The sequence below is a fragment of the Cavia porcellus genome, unplaced genomic scaffold, assembly GCF_034190915.1.
Source record: "Cavia porcellus strain 051 isolate PalLab524CR breed Dunkin Hartley unplaced genomic scaffold, mCavPor4.1 scaffold_50, whole genome shotgun sequence".
Classification (NCBI taxonomy): domain Eukaryota; kingdom Metazoa; phylum Chordata; class Mammalia; order Rodentia; family Caviidae; genus Cavia; species Cavia porcellus.
The window spans coordinates 4,342,703-4,364,132 of record NW_026947533.1 but is presented as its reverse complement, the minus strand read 5'-3'; the positions used below and the strand labels follow the sequence as shown (position 1 = coordinate 4,364,132).

The 21,430-nt window shown below is 41.3% G+C and overlaps 1 protein-coding gene across 1 annotated transcript in view; it reads left to right on the top strand.

The window, feature by feature from the left end:
• LOC134475034 (zinc finger protein 709-like) overlaps nt 1-21,430 on the top strand; it is a gene marked incomplete at its 5' end in the record, with an annotated part of 102,974 nt that overhangs the window by 1,775 nt on the left and 79,769 nt on the right. The window lies entirely within an intron of this gene.

The following is a 21,430-nucleotide window of genomic DNA, read 5'->3' as shown; positions in this document are numbered from 1 at the left end:
ACACGAGATAAATCCTATGTGTTATGGGAATACTCTCAGCATGCTTGATCATTGTTACATATCTGAAATAGTTCACTAGGCAGAGATGATATGTGGATTAACTATGTGAAAAATATAGCCATCTTTCTTGTTAAATACATAGAAAAAGCATCACTGTTCAGACAGTTTAGATCTAAGTTTACTTTAAAAACCCCAAGGAGACCTGAAGAAATAATCAATACAGAAATTAGATGTCAATATTTCTTCACAAATATTCCAGAAATGACAAATCTGAGGTGGGGCTCTCCTTAGGTGCACATGTTGCATTTGGTTTTCAGTTAAACACTTGTACCTCTCTAGATTTTTTAATCTAGATGTTTTTGTGCTTCAACATGGCATCTTGTAACTAAACATGCTAAACTGAAATGGGCTTTTCACTTTCAAGTATGGATAGTGCCTCCATACTCAATATTTTGTCTTTAAAACTTAAATTTTGTATTTTTATGGTGAATTTTAATGTTGTTTATTTAAAGAGGAAAAAAAGTGTAGAAATAATAAAGAATTTCAGAAAAATAAACAATAAGAAATCACTAGTTGATTAGTATCATATTGTCATCTTAGAAGTAGTTGTTCAAGTTACAACTTTAAAGCATACAAACTGATATTCAAATAATGACACTGTCATGGTTCACCTCAATGATCCACCAAAAAGTTATTAGTATGCCTATCTGTCCTACACACTTTTTTTTTTCTTAAAGAGGGTAAGATTAAACATAGCGAAACAGAGCAAAACAGTTCATAAGAAAACAAGTTAAGGAAACACAGATTTCAAAGCAAGCCCACTGGAAATGTTCACTGTCTATCTTACTGTCTCTAGTTTTCTTCAAAATAGTTGTTCCCATCCTCACACACATTGAATATATACTGAACATTATAGAACTAATCAAATAATTACAGGATGATGCAAGCTTTTCCGATCTTCAAGACTGATTTTGGCGAAGTCGATAATGACTACCATAATGTCTCTCATTGTCTTTGTAGTAGCTGCCTTTATCTTTATATATGCTGAAATGGAACATAAGAGACTAGACTAATATCACTCTGAACAGTGAATAATAATATCCTGAGAAGGAGAAAGGTGAGGAATTGCCTAAAAAAAGAAGGCAGAGGACATACTTAAAAGTGTATCAGGATTTAAAAGCTAAAGTCTTGTTGCTCTGTTTAGTTTGGTTATATTTTGTTCTGGTCTGTCTACTCATATTAGATTTGAGGGCACAGAGAGATAACCCAAAATAGCACGTTATACCATGGTAATTATCCTTAATTTCCTATTAACTAAAACTGAATCCCTATATTACTTACATTGTCTTCAATGACTGATGTTCTTTGAAGCTGGATTGTTTCAATGTTATTTGGCCTTGACTGATTTTATTCACATTTGGTATGCTTGCTGGTATCAAGTTCAAGAGCAGAGGCAACTACTCTGAAGATGACAAGGTGTAGAAGATATCCATTGGTGGGCTGGGTGTTTAGCTCAGTGGCTTAAGGCACCTGCCTGGCAAGTGTGAGGTCATGAGTTTCATCTCCAGAGCCAAAATAAATAAATAAATAAAAGATATCCATTCCAGGTTTGATTATTTTTTTAATTAAAGAGAAGAAAGGAAATAAAAAACAAAGCAGTAAAAGGGTACAAGTAATACAGAATTTCAAGAAAAAATACCGTAAGAAATCACTAGTTAATAGGTTACATATTGTCATTGCTAGGGTTATTTCCAAAAGATGAAAAATATTAACAAAAGATGAGAAATATAAAATAAAAAGTGTCCTTTATTCTGAGAACATGGAGAGAAATGACCAGCACCCTCACCGCTGGCGTCCAGCAATCTCTCCAGCGGACACGTCGCGTGGGGGCCTATAAATAGCCTCGGTTTGGGGTGGACACCTAAGGCGGGCATTAGGCATACACAAGTAGCCCCTTGGTCCTAGGTTTTGCACCATATGTAAATTTCCAGGGGCTGGAAGATGGCATCACAGGTAACTTCCTAGGGGCAGGGGAGATGGGGCTTCCTGCTTCCGGTTGTGGCTTTCCTGGCTACAGTGTCCTATCTGGGCCAAAATCCTTTTAGCCATCTTAGAAACAGTTGTCCAAATTGTAAAATTAAAGCATATAAAGTTGACATTCATACAGTGAGATTGCAGAAAGTTCTGTTCAGTGATCCAACAAAAGCTCAGTAATATGATTTTCCATCCTACAGACTCAAGCATGTAGTTATATCCCTTAGACCACCTTCCTTTCCTCTCTTTTTTACAATAACAGTTACAAGTTTTGAGTTTTTTTACTCCCACAGTTCTTATTACATTTTTTTGAAGAGAATAAATCCTAACATGACTAAACAAAACAGAGACAGTTAGAACAGAAGGATGGGCATAGTACATGATGCAAAAATAGAATATCAGATGATCAAAAATGGTTACCATTGTGCCTCTTGCTATTTTTAAAAAGAGTTGCTATATCATCAGATATAATAGAATTGATCAAAACAGTACAGAACAAGACCAATCAAACCTACACTGGAAACCTTGCAAGACTTCAAAAGAAGATAATAGTCAAACTATAATGGGCCATCATAATAAATCTTATGGCCTTCAAAGTGGTTGTCTATACCCTCAAACTTGGTACTATCAAACAAAATAGAATATAGTAAAATCAGACATAACAAGATGTGGAGTGCAATACTGGGGTTCAAATCTGGTTAATAGGAAAACAAATAGTTACTATAATTTATCCTGCTATTTTTAAATTTAGTTTTCCTTAATTGAAAAAAATAAAAAATTTTAATTTAAAAAAGGGTGGAGATTGAGATAAAAGAGGACATTGTAATAGAACAACACTGGTCAGAATGGAACAATTTAAGCATAATTGTGTTTCACTCCCAGATAATCTAACATAATAGTAGTCACCAGAGTGCCTCATTCCTTGAATTATTTGAGTATAACTTCACATACAATAGCATCAAGCATATCAAGACAGTGTGAAGCCATTCAACAGAATGAAAGAATTACAGGGTATTTAGAACCAGTTAACAGAAAACGAACAATGGTTTCTATATTATCTCCTTGCCTTTTAAAAATTTTTCTTTATACTATCACATATAGTAGAATATAGTAAGATACATGTTAAAACCAGTGGAAACAGATAGTTTGTTAGAGAGGGACCATTCTTGCACCACTGAGATTGAGCCCAGTGTTGATAATGTTGGTTAATTTTGAATATGCTGGTGAGTTAACGTTGCAAACATTTAGCTGAACACTTTTGTTTATGTTTGGTAGGAATATTAGCCAACAGAGTGTTTTCATTTATATTATTTTTAAGACATTATTATCTGGCTTCATTCTCAGGATAACTTTAACTTTGTCACTTAAAAGAAGTTGATGGTGGGTTTTCCTTCAACTTGATCAAAGAATTGAAAAACAATCAGTATTTATTCTTTATTATATACTGGATAAAATTCACCAGTGCACTTTTTGTATCCCAGCTTTGTTGTTGTTATTAAGAAGCTGTGATTTTTACCCATTGCCTGTGCTCCTTATTGCTCTGTTCATCAGACTATTTCATTCTGATGCGTGTTTTTCTGGGACATCAATGCTCACCACATATCCATTAAGGGTCACATGTCATTTTACTTTCAGATGCTAACATTTACTTTTGTCTCTTCAAACTATCTCTATAATATGTAATTTTGTAACTCCTTTCCCTTACTCAGTTTTTAATGCACACTCTTGCAGGGTTTGGTTACTGATGGAGGAAACTGGGGCTGGTGAGGGCCTGGTCTCTTATTTAAGGCTTCATACCCTGACCTGCCTGCAGTGTCCCCATCTCCTGACCTACTCCCTGTAAACATCTGTCCTACTCCATAGCTACGGTGAGTCCACACGTGGCAGTTCAGATCTGCACCTGGGTGGAAAACATTCAGTCATGTTGGGGTTTGTGACAGACTGGCCTTCTCATACAGAGCTCCCCTGAGTGAGACAGGCATGTAGGAAGGAGCTCTGGAACCATTCCAGCTCTCCCCTGTCCAGTGTGCAGTGTGTGATGCTTTCCTGAGAACTCACTGATGGAGGAGACAGCCTGGACCTGGGTATTTTTTAGCCATGGTTCCTGCTAGGAGACATGGTGTCCTGAACCTCTGCCTGGACCATCTCTGTGACTTGAGATTTCCACAGAGATGTGAGCAGACTCAGTCTTCTTCTACCAGGCTCTAGCTCTATGCTGAGGCTTCAGGTGAAAAATCTGTGACCCTCAATTTATCTTATATACATTTAACCTGGAAATTCCACTCCTAAGGGTCATTATAAAAATGAGATTTACAGACACCATATTCTCTTCTTAATCAGGTAAAATGTGGACAATTAGATACCATGAATGTTCCACAGCACAGCTGCTGAGTTAATTATAAATTACAGCCACTGAAAATGCTAAAAGAAGGCCATGTCCTAGGCCATGTCCCTGATCTTTCCTGAGATGGAAGAGAGCTTGTGTCCTGGCTCTCTCTCCACCCAGCAGTGAAGAGACACAAGCCTGCACAGCAGATGAGGACAGGAGCGAGGAGCTGGTCAGTGGCAGACCCTCGTCCTGGGAGGGATGCCTTTATGGCTTTTCCATTGCATTATTTATAGTGCTCCATTCAATATTGCTGCTCTTCTGTTCAATTCAGTTCAGAATAAATAGTTGGTATTTTCTTGAATAGGTGAGTGGAAATGGATGATTTAATTTTCTTTTATGTGTAATGTAGGATAAGCATATGGAAGAACATTCAAGCTTCACTTTATAGATACATAAAATAAGGAGTCTTTTTATTCAGAAAGGCAACACATCATTCATGACTAACTTTTAAACCTGCCATGTGGATCGTGCTGTGGTGGGTGTCCTGCCCTCCTTACCTGAGAAGTCACTGTGACCATCTGTGTCTGGCACAGGACACCCAGAATCTTCTTCAGAGTCTCTTTTTCCAGCAAGGAGGACTATAATCTTCCTGTGCTCAGGCCACTCAGGGAGTGTGCAGCATGCAGAGGAGCCCAGTACCTCCTGCCTTACACCGTTTTCTACCACAGCATCCATGCTGCAGCCCTGCAGGCCCAATAAGGCAGAGCCCCCAGGGTGCAACAAAGACCCTGCCACCTCAGCCCCAGGGGCCTCAACTCCTGGGTCCTGGCCTCAGCCTCCACCAGGCTCCAGGCTTTGCCATGTATTGGACATTCATAGTGGTCCAGACACACCATCAGTGCCTTGGTACAAAGTCCATTTTCCACAGTGACCCTTCCATTCTGCAAATTTTGATCCTTTCCTTTAAAAAGGCAGTTGAGGCATTGGAGACAAAACCCCACACTTTGGCATTATGTTTTGTTTTTCTTTCTTTCCCCTTCTTGTTTTCTTCTTCCCTTTCTTCTTCTTCTTTCTTCTTCTTCTTCTTCTTCTTCTTCTTCTTCTTCTTCTTCTTCTTCTTCTTCTTCTTCTTCTTCTTCTTCTTCTTCATCTCTTCATCTTTGTCTTTGTCGTTCTCTTGGACTTCTTTGTCTTTGACTTCTTTATCTTCTTCTTGGTTTCTTTGTTGCTTTAAGCATATATTTAGAGGTGCATTTGGCCAAAAACCTTTCTTTGTCTTTTCACTTTCCAGTTTACTGAAGTTTTTACAGATCTCTAATGCAATTCTAACCCTATGTGTTTGAATGCTCAGAATCCATTCTGTGGCTTGGTAGAATGAGGGAAGTAAAGCAGAAACTGAACTTGGGGAAGTTTTTGTGCATTTTAGCATATCGTGCAACAACCCCTGACTCATGGCTTTTTACCTTGAAAATATGGACTTCAGCAGCAAGTGGGTCTGCCACAGACAAAATGAGTTTCCTGTAGGTGTTTCAAACAATCTCATTTCCCCTCAACTTGTGAAGCACATGGTATAAGTTTCTTATGGCCAAACTTGAAAAATTATTTCCAGTACATGAAAGGCTGCCACTGATCCTGAAATGATGACAGAACTTTCTTGTAAACAGATAGTCTGATTCACACCCTGGACAACAGAAACTAAGAGAGTCAGAGATGGCTGGCACAGATAGAAACAATGAGCAAGGGTCCCAGCTCATTCCTTCTTCAAAGATTTCTGTGAATCAAACTCTTGAAAATTTGTGCAGCATTCTGTGTGGGAGAAAACTCTATTCTTAGTCCTAGGAGTTCTGGGGAAGGCTGTTTAGAGCTCTGATGGGAGCTGGGAGATATGGCTGTGCTCTGCCCTTCCCATTGTTGTTCAGCACCTGCTTTCAAACGTGTCAGTGGATGGGGGAACAACACATTTCAGGGATGTGTGCCTGGATGAAACCAGTTTAGGAGGCTCATGTCTGGTGTTGGCCATGTCTGGTGATTCCCTTTGAGTTAGAAGAATTTGCCATTTCCTTCACAAAATGGACTCATGAAACCTCTTTCACACTTGTAATGAAAACCATCTATCTGACTCTTGGTTGTAAATAAAGGTTTCCTGTTTTGGTTTTTGCATTATTGTTGTTTTTCAAATGCAATGAATCAGCCCTTTGTAGCTCCCTTTGTATCACTGAAATCATGGAAAACATTTTCAAAAATGAAAAGATTAGTACATACACAATGGTCTCTACATTTTCCCTGTAGACTTTTTTTCTCTAGGATTTTCTCTTCTTTCAAAGAGCAGTAGCAGCCAGTCTCCTCCAGAAATGTTTGGCCAATCAGAATCTGATGCACTGATATGAAAGACCCAGGGCACTCACTGGTAAGCAGCGGTAGTGTGGACCACTGCAGCCCTTTCAGGGGGGAGAACTAACAGTGTCTCCTGAGATCCACGCCATGTTGGAACTTAGGACTCTGGGAAGCCAAGCCAGCACCTCCCCTCCTTGGTAAGCAGTGGTAGTTTGGCCCACTGCAGCCTTTCCAGGGGGAGAACTAGCAGTGTCTCCTGAGATCCATGCCATGTTCGAACTTACGACTCTGGGAACCCAAGCCAGCACCTCCCCTCCCTGGCAAGCGGAGGCAGGGTGGCAGACTGCAGCCCTTCCAGGGCGAGAACTAGCAGTGTCTCCTGAAATCCATGCTATGTTGGAACTGAGGACGCTGTGAAAACAAATGACCATTCTGCCTCCTTGCTTAGCAATAGTGAACCTACTGCTACATGGCCTAGAGTCAAATATCCCACTTCCCCTATCCTCCTTCCCCTCCTCCTCCCCGCCCATTAGCAAGTGGGAACCAGAAATCTGAGCATGTCCTGGGAGGTTGACCATAGAAAATAAGGGGGACTTCCTTCTACCATTTCTTTGAAGGCAAATATTTTTATTACTGTTTTGCTCTTTTCTGATTAATGGTACTGCTCTATTCAATATTCTGTTTTGATAAGTTCTATAGTGTTCTATATTTCATCTCATTTTGATATACGGGATTGAAAGAACAACTATTATAAAGATAACAAAATATACTGTGATACCTATGACTGTTGTTCCAGTAACCTGCTGTGAAGTTCTGTACCAATTTCACTGTACAATCTAAGTTGGCTTTATTCTGACTTGTTCTGTTGTATACTTTCAAAATAAAATTAAAAAAAAAGAAAAAGAAAGACCCAGGGTAGTAAATCACAGTGAGAGAAAGGTCAGCACTGGGTGGGGACTAGCAGGAGAGAACAGGGGTATGGATGGGTCCAACACTGAGAAGAAAGCTGGCACTCGACAGATGTGAAGATTGTACCAATTGAAGATGTGCTTACGTGTGACTCAACTGAACATGTGGAAACTAATGAAATCTTAACTTAAAATTACCTTAGAATTTAATGTTTCAAAGAACTGTAGACTTAAGAGTAGAAAGGAAAACTGAGAGAAATAAAAGAGGTAAAGGGAAGGGGAAGCAAAGGGTAGGTGCTTTGCAGGACTTGAGCCCTGAGTGGAGCTCAGGAAACCTGCCATGGAGCCAGCGAGAGACCTGCCTTGGAATTCCACCAGACCAGTTATCTGCCCTTTATTTTCAGGTTGATCCCAGAGCTGTTGAGGTCATTGGATGTGGAGCTGGCACAAGATCTGTAAGTAGACCTTGAGTCAGTCCAGTACCAGCCCTGCTTTAGAAAAATCACCAACTGTCCTTGCTCCTTGCAGGGCCCAAAATCTCCCAGGGCCTGTCAGGGACAGCTCTGTGCACAAATGCACCCCAATAAAACTTCCCATTCTCCCTCACCCCACTCACTTCTGCATGCCTCTGTGTTGCAGGAGGCCCCAAGTCTGAGACTCTTTCTCCCTCTAAAGTGTCCCATGTCCTCCTCAGAAACCAACAGACCCAGGACAATTCTGTCTCACTGCAGTTCTCATTTTCAGTGAGCCAGGCTTGACCCAACTCAATCAAATTAGATTGTGCTGATTGTACCACCTTGCTTAGCATCACCTGCCAGGAGCCAAGAAGAGAAACTCTGATCCTGAGAGGACAGGTGTAAGCAGCACTACAGGTCTGGCCTCCCTCCCAAATGGCCCTCCCAGGGTATCCTGTGTGCTAACCATAATCAGGCCTCACTTGCTGTCAGAGGTCCCTGGACAGTGCTGTTACTACCTGTCCTACACTCTGTAGGAATCCTGAAATGCAACTCCCTTTTCTACCCTTGTGGCCCGTTGCCTCTGCGAGAAAGCAAGTGGAGTCTGCAGTGTTACTCTAATGGTTGCTCAACAGGGTGCTGCTCTATAACTATCTGAGAAGTGAGTGGACAGTGGGAGTGCATCCTGCCTGCCTTTCCTCCACCTTCAGTTCGTATGCATCACTTCATTCTGTGTGCCTTTGTGAGTCTCTCTTTCCCCTGTTTTATGTCCATATGTATAGAGGCCAAGAAGTTATGCACATTCACCATAATGTGGGTGGTACATGGTCTGCTCTCCAGGGTGCCTGTGTTTCCTTCATAACATGGAAGCACAAGAGACCAGTGTTTGTATCTGCTCTGGTCATTGCAACATGGTCAATACCTGGTACACTGATGATTTAAGGCACCCACCAGCTCCCTCCATAATGTCTGTGTGGAACTGGGTCATCTGGAATCCCCCAGAGATTCTTGCTCTGGATACCATGGAAGCACATGGAATGACTGCCCAGTGTCCTTCAGAGTGTAGACAACTTCTCCACCCAAGTGATGGATCCTTGGCAGGAGGCAAAGCTTCCCCATGGGAAAGGAAAAACTGCAATGAAGCCAGGGTCCCCGTTCAGAGAAGACCTAGTTTTAGACCCAACTCCTTCTTCCTACTTCCCTTGTCAACTTAGAAAAGACACCATGCCTCTCATGTCCTTTCCAGTGTGTCTCCCTGAGCTATTGAGGTCATATTGGCATCTGTTTCCTAGGGACATCATCAGAGGTGAGAGATGACACTTTTAAATTTGTGGGCTGATGTCATGTGTACACAGTGTACAGAATTAGAGATGAAATGGATGAACGGTTGGGAGGGAGGTTTATACATTACACACAGGCCTAGATCCTTCTGTATGGTGGTGTAAATGACACTCACCTCCTGGACATGTTTGCCTGGTGTCATCATGAGGGGGCAGAAGTTCATCAGATCAGCCATCATTTTGTTCCCTAAGCATCTCAATTTCTTCTATGTATTGGTTCTATGGCCCCAAGTCAGGACCTCACACAGGCTAGGCAAGCAGTATGGATGCAGATGCACCCCCAAATCTACCAGCACTGTGCCTCATTCACACCTGTGTGAGTCACTACACCCGTGACCAGCATGCTCAACTGCTGACAGCTCACCTTTTGATGGCCACCTCCCGAGTAGTCCATTCGTTGACCATAGGTCACAGGTAGTGAATTTTGTTCAGTGAATTAGCCAGACTGAAATTTAGCCCAGGTCCTCACACATGGTAGGCAAGTACTCTATCCTGAGCTCTCTCCCCAATTCCTTACTTGTTCTTAATAACAGAACATGGCAGACGTGATGGGATGTTACTATCAAGGTTCACACATAAAATGCCTGTGACCAACCTCCTGATCTCTCCCTCCTCTGTTCTTCCTTCTTTTCTCTCTCTTTTGTTTTTTCTTTCTCTCTGTATTGCTATCTCTGCATCTTCCCTGAGGCGAGGCTGACTCTTTGCAGAGAAAAAGGGTAAGAGACAGAGCAGACATCAGACCTCCATTCTAACCTTGTTCCTGACTATTAGCAAGAGAGAGAGAGCCTGAGAACAGATTTTGCCACAGATGTGCTTCCACTGATTCTGCAGCCTGATTTGGAGAACCTATGGTGGATCCCCCAGCAGCACCTCCTGATTCCTAACCCATAGAACCTGACAGAACTGAAGTTTATCTGTTGTACCTAAGTTTGCAGCCACGCATTCATCAGTGGTCACTGATGTGCTATATCAGTTGTGAGGTTCTGCCCCACACCTGTCCCTTGATCACTCTTCCCTTCCTTTATTCTGACCAGGCCCTCTGTTCTCTCTTCTCATCTCTTTATTGACTAAAAATAAATTTGAATTTGCATCTCTAAATTGTTGGTCCTCTGTCTTCTGCCACACAGACTCTGCTCTGTACAGCATTAGGGCCTGCATGTCTCAGGTTCAGGCATCAGTTCCATCTCAGTGAGGCTGTTCAGATGCCCCCATGTAGTGACTTTGACCTCTGTGTGCCCTTGCTTTATTGGGATATAGCGCTGGGTCTTCTCTTCCACTACATTCTGCTGTGGATTGTCCCACTCCGCCAGCATTCCAGCTTCTGGGTGGCCACTGACATATTGTCCTTTTCTGTGTTGGTGCCAGCCTCTTTCAGCCAAGGAATAGGGTGAGAATTTGAGGTACATAGATTGACTAGATCAGATCAATTGTCCTCTGCGCAACCCAGTGTGTGATCTTGGCATCATTGTGTGTTCATGTATGTGTGTGTGTGTGTGTGTGTGTGTGTGTGTGAGTGTGTGTGTGTGTGTGTGTGTGTGTGTGTGTGCACATGTGTGTGCATCCCTTGGGATGCTGCTTGAAATCAGTCCCACATATTTAGGCTCAGTCCCAGGAGCTTGGGGTCTGCTTTTCTAATGCCTTTGGGTGTCGGCTGGGTCCTGTGCTAGGAGGTTTTTCTCTTTTGGACTTCTCCCCTATCCTCTTCACTCTGCCCATGTCCTGTGCCTAGGACCTGGCATTGTCCCTCTCTCAGCACTGGTTCTCAAATGTCCATCGGGAGTGGAATAACACACATGGTCCTTTACTGTGGAGGTTCTAGCATGCTCGGGGGTGAGGCACTAGAGGGTCACATGGGGTTCTCTTCACCTGAGCACTGTCCCCATCCACACCTGCCTGTAATTTGATACCATCCCTACTAAGGTCATCATCCTCAGGTTACCTCACATTGCCATTGTCACATGCAGTCCGTTGGGCAGGGCAAGGCCTGGACTTAGAACTCACCACTCACTGTCACTGATGCCTTGCCCAAGCCTGTGACACTTTATAGGCCCACTTGGTTCAAAGACCATGGGAAAACTTTCTATCATCCATCGAATTCAGGAGCTACACCTTAGCTCATACTGGGGCACCCACGTGCTCAGCTATTTCTTTGTGGGAAACCCAGTGGCTGCTGAATCAGTGACCTAACCTCTTCTGCTGTGCAGGCCCCAGTGGCATCACAGTGCGGCCAGGACTGGGGGAATAACTTCAGCCTGGAGTATTTATAGTGTGGAGCGACCAATCAGCTGGCCTCTGTGAAGGCTGCAGGGGTTTACACCATGACACAGAAGATCTGTGATTGAAGACCTCCCCCTACCCCCAAACCCTGAGGAGTCATGGAGAGCTCTTGGGTGCCCTCCATCTTTGTGGCCTGGGCACGAGCCTAGCAGATTCTAGTTCTGGGCTTGTTTTTACTACCTGGGACCTGATGCCACTGCTGTTTCCCAGTGCTCATTTCTCCCATTTGTTTGCCTCCATGGCCATTATATTTCTTTAATTATGTACACAAGGCCTCATTATTCTTAATCAGCCTGTGTTCATGTGTCTCATTCTTTTACTGAATTACTGGGGAAATATGTGACTTATAGGTGGTGGCATACTGAGCCAGACATTATGCAAATTTACTCTGTCCAGAGAAGAGGACATAGGCAGCCATATTCATGACATTGTATGGAAATAAACCACAGGGCAATTCAATGGACATCCTGCCTGCAACACTGCACTTTCTATTCTAGGCCATAGACTTTACTAGGAATACACAGTGCCTCACATTTTAATGGTTGTATTACATCTACAATACTTTACTTTTGTGATTTTTTTCTTGTTAAGCACTCATAAATTACAATTAATAATTTAGCATTGGAAATATCTAAAGCATAAACATGGGTGTGACTCCCATGGTGCTGCCCTGTAACAAAAGAAACTGTGTTAGTCTCCTTCATATAAAACAGACATGAAATGACCTACATGTAATTAAATGTGGATGAGTTTTGATGTGTATATGTCTATAAAGCCAGGAACATAATTAAGAAAACAAAGAATCCTAAGAATTACAAAAAATTCCTGAATTCCTTTTCTATGCCCTGCCAAGAGTCCATGAATACGTGAATGAGATATTGATGCAATCTGTCTGGATTTTCCCTTCTCAGACAAGAAGAGATTAAACAGTTTCTTCATTTAGAGATGCCACAAATTTTATTTTGACTGTCTTTTCTGGACTTATGTTAGTTTCATTTCATTATCACCAAGGAGCATGGAGATGTTCTCAGAATGCCCATAATAATTTTCCTTGAAGGATATGAAATGTTTCATGTTATAACACCCATCTGTACAGGAAAGGAGGATTCATAGCAAGTTTTACTCTCACATGCCTATGAATGATCATTTCATCCTTAGATGTTTACCTCAGCCACACACTGTAGTGCTCCATACTCTGACCACCTTTGTGTGGGACAGCAGGTGGTGAGGGCAAGGGGAGGCTTTCCAAGGCCATGGACATCATCACCCCTTGCTGATGAAAGACACATGGGCACCCCTCCTAGGGAATTTGTCTCCTAGTCACTGTTTTCACTTCCTGTTCTCCGATCCCAAACAGACCATGGGCTTTGTGTCCCTGCTGGGTAGTTTGCCTTTCCTAGAGGTGATGGTGCTGAGCCTGTTCAGTCTTGATGCTCTTGGTTGGTCTTCTTCAAGCAGCGTCTCTGTGCTGGGCTCTCCACCTACTTCTAATTATTGGTGGTGGAGGCATCACACACTCTCATGGGGCTGAACCTGCCAACTGCAACTTGTTCATGCATCTGTCACCCATCTAGTGATCCCATTTGTTCTGTTCCCGGGTTGGCCCTGGAAAGCCAGCTGCCACCACCATTCTTATACATGTTCTTGAGTGAACATAGATTTTTATTTCAAAGAAAAAATACTTAGATGTGAAATTTCCAGATTATATGTCTTATGTGTGATTAGCTTACAAACTGTTAAGGTACACTTGGAAACATTTTTTAAAATCAGAGATGGTTGTTTTATTTTTGGTACTGAGGATTGAAATTATGACCTCAGGTTTGCCAAGTGGGCACTTATACTGTTGAACCAAACCTCCAACCCTGTTTTCTTATTTTGTTTTGCTTTGTTTTATTGTGTTTTTTATGCTATAATATGTTATGTTATGTTATGTTATATTATGTTATGTTATGTTATATTACACTATGTTTAGTGTTGGTGAGGATTTTGGGTCTCCTTCAGTGCATTTTCAGTGCTTTCTGATTTCATTTTTTATAATTCACCTGATAAAGTATGACATATCACATAATCCTGGGTAATTTAATTTTGGAAAAAATTGAAAAAGTAAGCGAGAGCCAGGTTTGGTAGTAAACATCTCTAATGTCAGAAGTTGCAAGGCTGAGGCAGCAAGATTGCTGTGAGTTGAGGTCAGCCTGGGCTACAATGTGAGTTCAATGAAAACCTAAACTTCTTGGCAAAATCCTGTCTCAAAAGTAAATAAATAAATCAAAATAAAAAATACATTTAAAAGGTTTAAAAAGCCACAAAATCCATCTATAACTCAACAAATCAAATCCTGGTGAATTTTTCTTACACACATACTTTTGTTAGCAAACTGATCATTATATTTACCATGAGGTAGACATTGATCTACTGCCAAGAAGTTGAACTGTTTCAACTTTTTTGACCTTTTATCTGAGATGAATGTAGATATGCTACTGAATATATACTCTTAGGATTTGGAGAGCTTAGTATAAAGAGAATTTGATGGTTCTTTTTATTTTTGTACTAACTTTATATATGGAAGTAGGATTTGAGCAAAGGATTACTGTTTTTTGAAAAGACTTTCTTGTCTTATTTTAATGTAACTCAGTTACATATTAATAAGGACCACATAAAAGATGCTATTGTTAAGTCCATAAAAGGATAAAATACAGAAGAACAATGAGAGAATAACATTGGCTACTGTATTGTGCACAATGATTTCTTAATGATCTATATTTTCATACATTTGTAAAATGTGTTAATTTTTTTACAAATTTTAAAGCATGATCTCACTAAGATTGTGAGTTTCCCAGGCCAGGCTTAAACCTTTCTTTATTCAATCTCCCTCCCTCTCCCAGAGTGCTAGGATTGCAAGTATTATCTTGAGTTGATAATCAGCAAAAATTTTGTGCATTCATAGAATGAAATATTTGGCTTTGATCTTTAGACATGTTGCAGAGAGAGTATACCTAGTTAAGCTATGTACCAACTTCTTAATTGTCAGTTTTTTTCAAATTAAGTAGGATTGAAAATCCCATTAACACTGTTTGGAGATTCTCTGTTTTGTAACTGTGGTCATCATGCACTTTAAAATATCACTGCAAATGCCTTTTGCACTGGTATTGAGGCTTGGTGTCCTTGAAGCACATTCTGTTTTTTTTTTTAATCCCTCATGGATTTTCATGATTGTTTGAAGTGAAACCACAAGAAAAGTGTGAAAGCTAATGCCACTTGGGGCACAGTACTCTCCAGAAGGCCAGGACAGTTTAAAATATTATTTTTTCTACCATTGGACTTTCCAAGTTTTTGTTTTGCACTCAGTTTCTATGGATTGTATACTGAGATTTTCACTTAGCTCCATGGTTTTCCACATTTAAAATTCTTTTTATTTTCATCCAGATTCTGAATAAGTGGCTATATTCCTGAGCCTGTCCTTAAATTTTTGATGTTGTTGCCTCAGCCTTCCAGACTGCTGGCATTACCAGACACTCCATCATAGTGTTTTCATCATAGTGTTGCTGAAAACTCATTGGCTGAGCATGGAATGTTGAAAATGCCTGCAATGCCTGCACTCAGGAGGCTGAGGCAGCAGGATTCCTGGGAGTTCCAGACAAGCCTGCAACACACTCTGAGTTCAGCTTAGGCCAGAGCTACACAGGAAGAACTAGACCAAAAACTGAAAAAGAAAAAGAAAGAAAACTAAAGGAAAGGGAAATGAAGGAAAGCGGAGGGGGAGGGGGAGGGGAGGGAAGGGAAGGAAAAAGGAGAACCAAAACAAAATTCCTGGTGACTGTTTGAGTTTTTCTCTACTGGGCTGGCCTTTTTAATCTGTGGTCCAGTTCTTGCAGTATAGGACCATTTTGACTGTTGTCACTTTATTATATACCAGAAAACTCTGTATTGTGTTGCCTCTAACTTTAATATTTTTTCCATGACTATAGGATAGACTCTTTGTCCTTCCATCTGAATTTTCATATTGTTTTTCTATTTCTAGGAAAATGGCACTGATATTTTGACAGGAATGGCATTTGAACACCTGTTTGCTCTGGGTAGCATGTACATTATAACAACATGAATTCTTCCCATCCACCATCACAGTCTGTCTTTTCTTCTCTTAGTGCCACTTCACTCATTGCTTCAATTTCTACAATTTTCCAAGAAGAGGTGTGTTTGGTTCAAATTTTACATGAGTATTAATTCTTTTCAATGAATTATTAAATGAATGGTGTTCCTTGTATTTCGGGCTGCAGTTTGTTTGAAGCACATAGATATGAATTGATTATGACTTGTGGATTTTGTACCTTGAAACTGAAGTTATTTGTCAGGTTGTTCTAAAAGTTTTTCAGTTGAGTTTTAAGTTTCTTATATGAAACGTTGTGTCCTCAGGAAAGAGAGACACCTCTTAATTCTTCCTTTCAGATTTGGTAAACTTTTGGGTTCTTATTATTGATATTTCTTTTTGTTCTTATTTTTTCCTCTATTCTTTGATTATTTAAGCATATATTTAGAACTGCATTTTGCCAAAAAACATTTCCTTGTGTTTTCACTCTCCAGTTGACAGAACTTTTTACAGATTTCTACTGTAGATCAAACCCTAGGTGCTTGAATGCTGACAATCCACTCTCCACCTCAGTAGAATGAGGGAAGCAAAGCAGAAACTGAACTTGGGGACACTGCTGTGCCTTCCAGCATTTTGTACAGCAAACCTTGACTCATGCCTGTTTACCCATAACATATGGGCTTCAGTACCAATGAATCTGTCACTGACAAATGAGTTTCCTACATTTACTTCAAAGAATCTCATTTCCCCTCAATTTGCTAAGTACATGGTCTAAGGAGTCTTACACCCAAACTTCAAAAATAATTTCCAGTAAACAAGAGACTGCTACCCATCCTGAAATCATGATGGGATTTTATGTAAAGACATAGTCTGATCCACACCCAGGCAATCATGAGCTGAGAGGAGCAGAGATGACTTGTGCAGATAGAAACACCTTGAAATTGTCAACCAGCAGCAGCATCAAGCAGGGAGCACAGCATGGAACCCTCACATTTGGGTGATGGAATCATTTGGTGGGTTTTGCCTTGGGTTTACTGAGGTGGCTCAGTAAATCTAGGTTGCTGTAGTGCAGTGCCAAAGGGAAGTCATGTCCATGTAGCATTTATTTGGAGTCATTCTTTTGCAATTGTGAAACCTGCATGCATGAGGTTTCACACTGCTGCCATTGCAGACTCACCCACAGGCATTATCTCCATGAGTTGTAAAGGATCAGTTTATTTACACAACATGCAGAATGCTGTTCTCAGCCTTGTTTTTCTCAGACTTGTAATTTTCAATCATTTCTTCAAAAGAAGCTAAATGATTTAGGTTGAGCAAACTTCAATTGTGTTGCCGTACTCCTGTGTGATGTCCTTGCTGACAGACCTGAAAAGGAAGTGAGGTGGAACTGCTGGGTGTTCAGCTCCAGAGGGATACTCTGCTCAGCTGTGTCAGTCAGGGCTGCCCCTCACCTGATTGGCCAATCTGGCATCCAAATACCATTGCTTGGCATTATCCCTGGTGTTGGGAAGCACTGGTTTGCAGTGTAGACTCCCAACGCACTGGTTAGTCCATGAAAAACCTTGCTGTGCTATGAGTTTTTCACCCCTAGACCTGCACCTCTATGGCCCTGGCCAGAGTTCCCTCCAATAATCATTAATGGCATTCTCCAAACAGCTCTCCTGTGCATGCTCTATGTGTAGGCTAGGGACGGTCTCAGTTCCTTCCTGCTTCAAACAGCACTGTGAATCAGTCTCTTGAAAAGAAATCTTGAAAATTTGTGTTGCATTCTGTGTTGGAGAAATCTCTCTTTTTAGTCCTGTGAGGTCTAAGGATGGTTCCATATATAGCTGTGGTGGGAGCTACAGGACAGGACTCTGCTCTGTCCCCCATGTTCTCTCCAGTGCTGTTCAGCTCCTGCCTTAAAATGTGCCATTGGATGGGGACACAGCACATCTCAGTGATTTGTGCCTGTGTGAATCAACTTGGGAGGCTGAATGTTTCCTGCACCTGTTGGCCACAGGTGGTGATTTCCTTTTGAATTACAAGACTTTCTCACTTCTCTCACAAAATGAACTGGTGAGACCTCTTTTACTCCAATAATTCAAACCCTGGGAATGTGAAGCACTTTCATCACCAATCAAAGCACTAAACAATGAACCAATCACAGATCCTAGGTTTAGCTGCCTCTTTGACTTCATGAGTCTTTGGTGGGGACACCCAGATACAAACCATAACACCTTCAAAAGTAAATCCTCTGAAGATGCCCATGCTTTGGACTAGAAGATAATTCCTTGACTTAGTCCAAGGTTTATCTTATTTTATTTTATTAATTTATTTTTTAAGACTCTCACTGTGTAGTTCAGGCTGGCCTTCAATTCACTATGTAAATTAGGCTGACCTAGAACTTGCAACAATCCTCCTGTCTGTGCTTCCTAAGTGCCAGGATTACACTAATGTACCATCACACCCAGCTATTGTTTGTTAAGCTGTATTTATTGATTCACTTGAGATTACTCAATTTAACTACCTTTGTTATACTTAAGTATAGAAAAATGCTAATAAATGTAATAAAATTCCAGCCCAATGTAAACAACTTAGCAACTTAGCAAGGCCCTGTCTGAGAATAAATTATGATAAAAGTACCAAGGCAGTGCATTCAATCTTCAGCACAGCAAAATTAAATAAATCTATAAATAAACAAAACTTCATATAAAATAATCTATAAATAAACAATACTGCTTAGAAATAAATCTAAAAAAACAAAATTGCTTGTTAATAAATCTATAAGTAAATAAAGCTTTTGTGGATAGCTCAGATGAGAAGTGTTTTAAAAGCAATTTTATTTCATTATAATTGACATACAATGAAATTACAGGTTTAAATACAAAATTGGATGAAACTTGACATGGGGCAGGGATATAGCTCAGTGGCAAAATGCTCCCTGGCAAGCACAGGGTCCTGAATTTGGTTCCTGGTACCAAAAATAAACAAAACTAAAACTAAAAACAAACAAAAAATCCTCTAGGAATCTTGTCATACATGAGCCCCTTGAAAACCATCACCAAAGTGGTGATATATATGTCACCTTCACATTTTCCTTATGGCTCCTTATAATTGCTTCCTTCAATCATAAGCAATGTGTCTGCTTTTTGTCTCTGAAAAACACTTTGTATTTTCTAAAGGTGACAGGTCAGTAACCACACAGGATGCAGAAGATTTTTGTTTTTCTTTTGGGGGGAGCTGGTAGGGTTTATTCAATCCTCATAACCATGTTAGGTTTCCCACATGCTGCTCCTTGTCAGTGGCTGAGCCATCACATCCCACTGTGTTGATGAACCACAGATCCTCATGTGTCTATCAGTTGAGGCCCTTTTTGGTGTTTCCAGTTTTGAGCTCAAAAATAAATTTGTTGTAGTCATTCTTGTGTTTGTACAGCTGTAGCACTCATTTCCAAGGGGAAGATACTCAGTGTGCAGTTGAATATTTCAGGTCTTGCTTGTTTAACTCAGAAATTGTTTAACTGTCTTTCAAGTAGTTGTTCAAAGCAGAGTAAAGATTTCTGGTTCTTTTGTATTTTTAAACCCTGTTCTTTTTAAAACTCTTGTTCATTTATTTTTCAGTGTTTTTCAGTTCATTTTATAAAATTTACCTAAGGAAAGTTTATTTCTATTACATAAAGTTCAGTATTTTTTGACTTTGGGTAGAATTTTAAAGGTGGAAAAAACCCAACAATACTATATATATATATATATATATATATATATATATATATATATATACACATATGTAAATCACCTATAATTTTGACATCACAAAACTTCTGCTGTGTGATCATTGACTTCATTGTCAACTTGATGGGCTTGAGAGCTGTCCAAGGGATTAGTAAAGTTTACTTCTGGGCTCATCTGTATGCGTCATGGAGGAATGAAGTTAGTTACTCTATCTGATCCCTGGCTTCTTCCTCCCTGGTGCTGTCCCTCTGCTCTGCTTCCTGGCCATTATGGACTGCTTAGAGCACTATATAAGAATGTAAATATGCGATAGCAAATTGTAAGAATTATACAACAAAAATAGTGATTGTCTGCTCTGCTCCACACTGACTACCACTGTTGCTGATGTCTTGAACATGTACATTCCCTGACCTTGGGACGTCACCCCAGAAAATCTTTCTTGAGTTCCCAAAACAGGCCAACAAATGTTGACACAGTGTCCACGAACAGTCCATGTTACCTTAAGCCAATTCTTCTGCATCTCCAAGGAGAACATGGCCCTTTTGTGTTCTCCCCGTGACTCTGCAGAAGGCCATTCTAATCCTACTTTGTAAATCCATTATGTGTCACACACACACACACACACACACACACACACACACACACACAAATTAAATCTGATCCTCTAGTGAACCCTGACACAAACTGCCTCTAGCTACCTGTGCAACCTCCCATGAACAATTTGATGCCTCACTCATGTGAAAAATCGAAAGCAGAACTGTAGGAGTGCTGTGCCAAGTATGGGTTAGTTAACGGAAGTGTTGGTATGAGGCCCACTGGGTTAAAATTCTTTCCACACGTTTGTCATTGGAAAAGGTATTAAATGTTGGTGTCTCGGCTCACACAGCTCTGAAAACAAAAATAATTCCTAACCCCTACTCTTGTAAGAATTAACATATGTAATGCACCTCAGAGAGGCCCTGGCATTACATCTGTAAGTGTTACAGATGCTTGTTAGTATGTTATATTAACATGTAAACATATATTTATGTTATGAAGACATCAGACGACGGATACCGAAAGCACTCATTTCTCTGTAATAAAAGAAGGGCAACAACACAAATAACAGTGGCATCTGAGCACTTGCTATATGCTAGGAACCATGGGCAGAGCTCTGCAGGGTTTTCATTGGATCTTCACAACAGTGCCAAGAGATGAGTATTGCCATTCTTCACAGTTTGTTTTTTTTAATGGAAAAAACCACGCAGTATTTCAAAGCAAAATAATAGAATAACAATAATGGAAATTGAGGCTCCCAGAAGAGAAGCAGTGTACCTAAGGTGTCAGGCCCTGGAAGACTTGAGTCCAGACATCTATAAATTCCAAGCCTCAGACTCAGTCCACTCCTCTGCTTCCTCTCACAGCAGGCCTGGGGCTCAGTCTCCCAGAAGCTCCACCTGAAGCCACACCCAGCATCAGAGAAACTCTAACCCCCACTGCCATGCCCACCACCTCATTCTTGCCTCCTGGAGGGCTCTGCACCTCCTGGTTCCCAGCTTCTGGCCCCGCCACTCACATTGCTTGGCCCCACCCCCTGGCCGCCAGTGAAGGTTACACTCCACCCGGCCCAACCTGGGCGGCCCGGGCCCAGGGATGGTCCCTAGCCACTGGCCTCGGCATCCCACTCAGTCCCGCCTCGCCCCCAGCCTCGCTTCACAGGGGATGCACGGAGTGGCCATTTTGGCGCTGGAGACCCCTTCTGGAGACCTGAGCACTCTTCCTTCCTCGGCCTAGGCTGTGGCTGGGCTGGGACTGGGGTCTGGCCAGGTAGGCAGAAGCCAGCCCGTGTTGAGTGGCGGCGCGGCCCAGTGGCCCGAATTTAGCGGAGCAGGTGCCTTGGTGGGGGGTCCGGGGAGGCTGTGGCGCGGCACTGGGGCGACCTAGCCTCAGGTCTTCAGGGCCCTCTCTCCTTTCCAC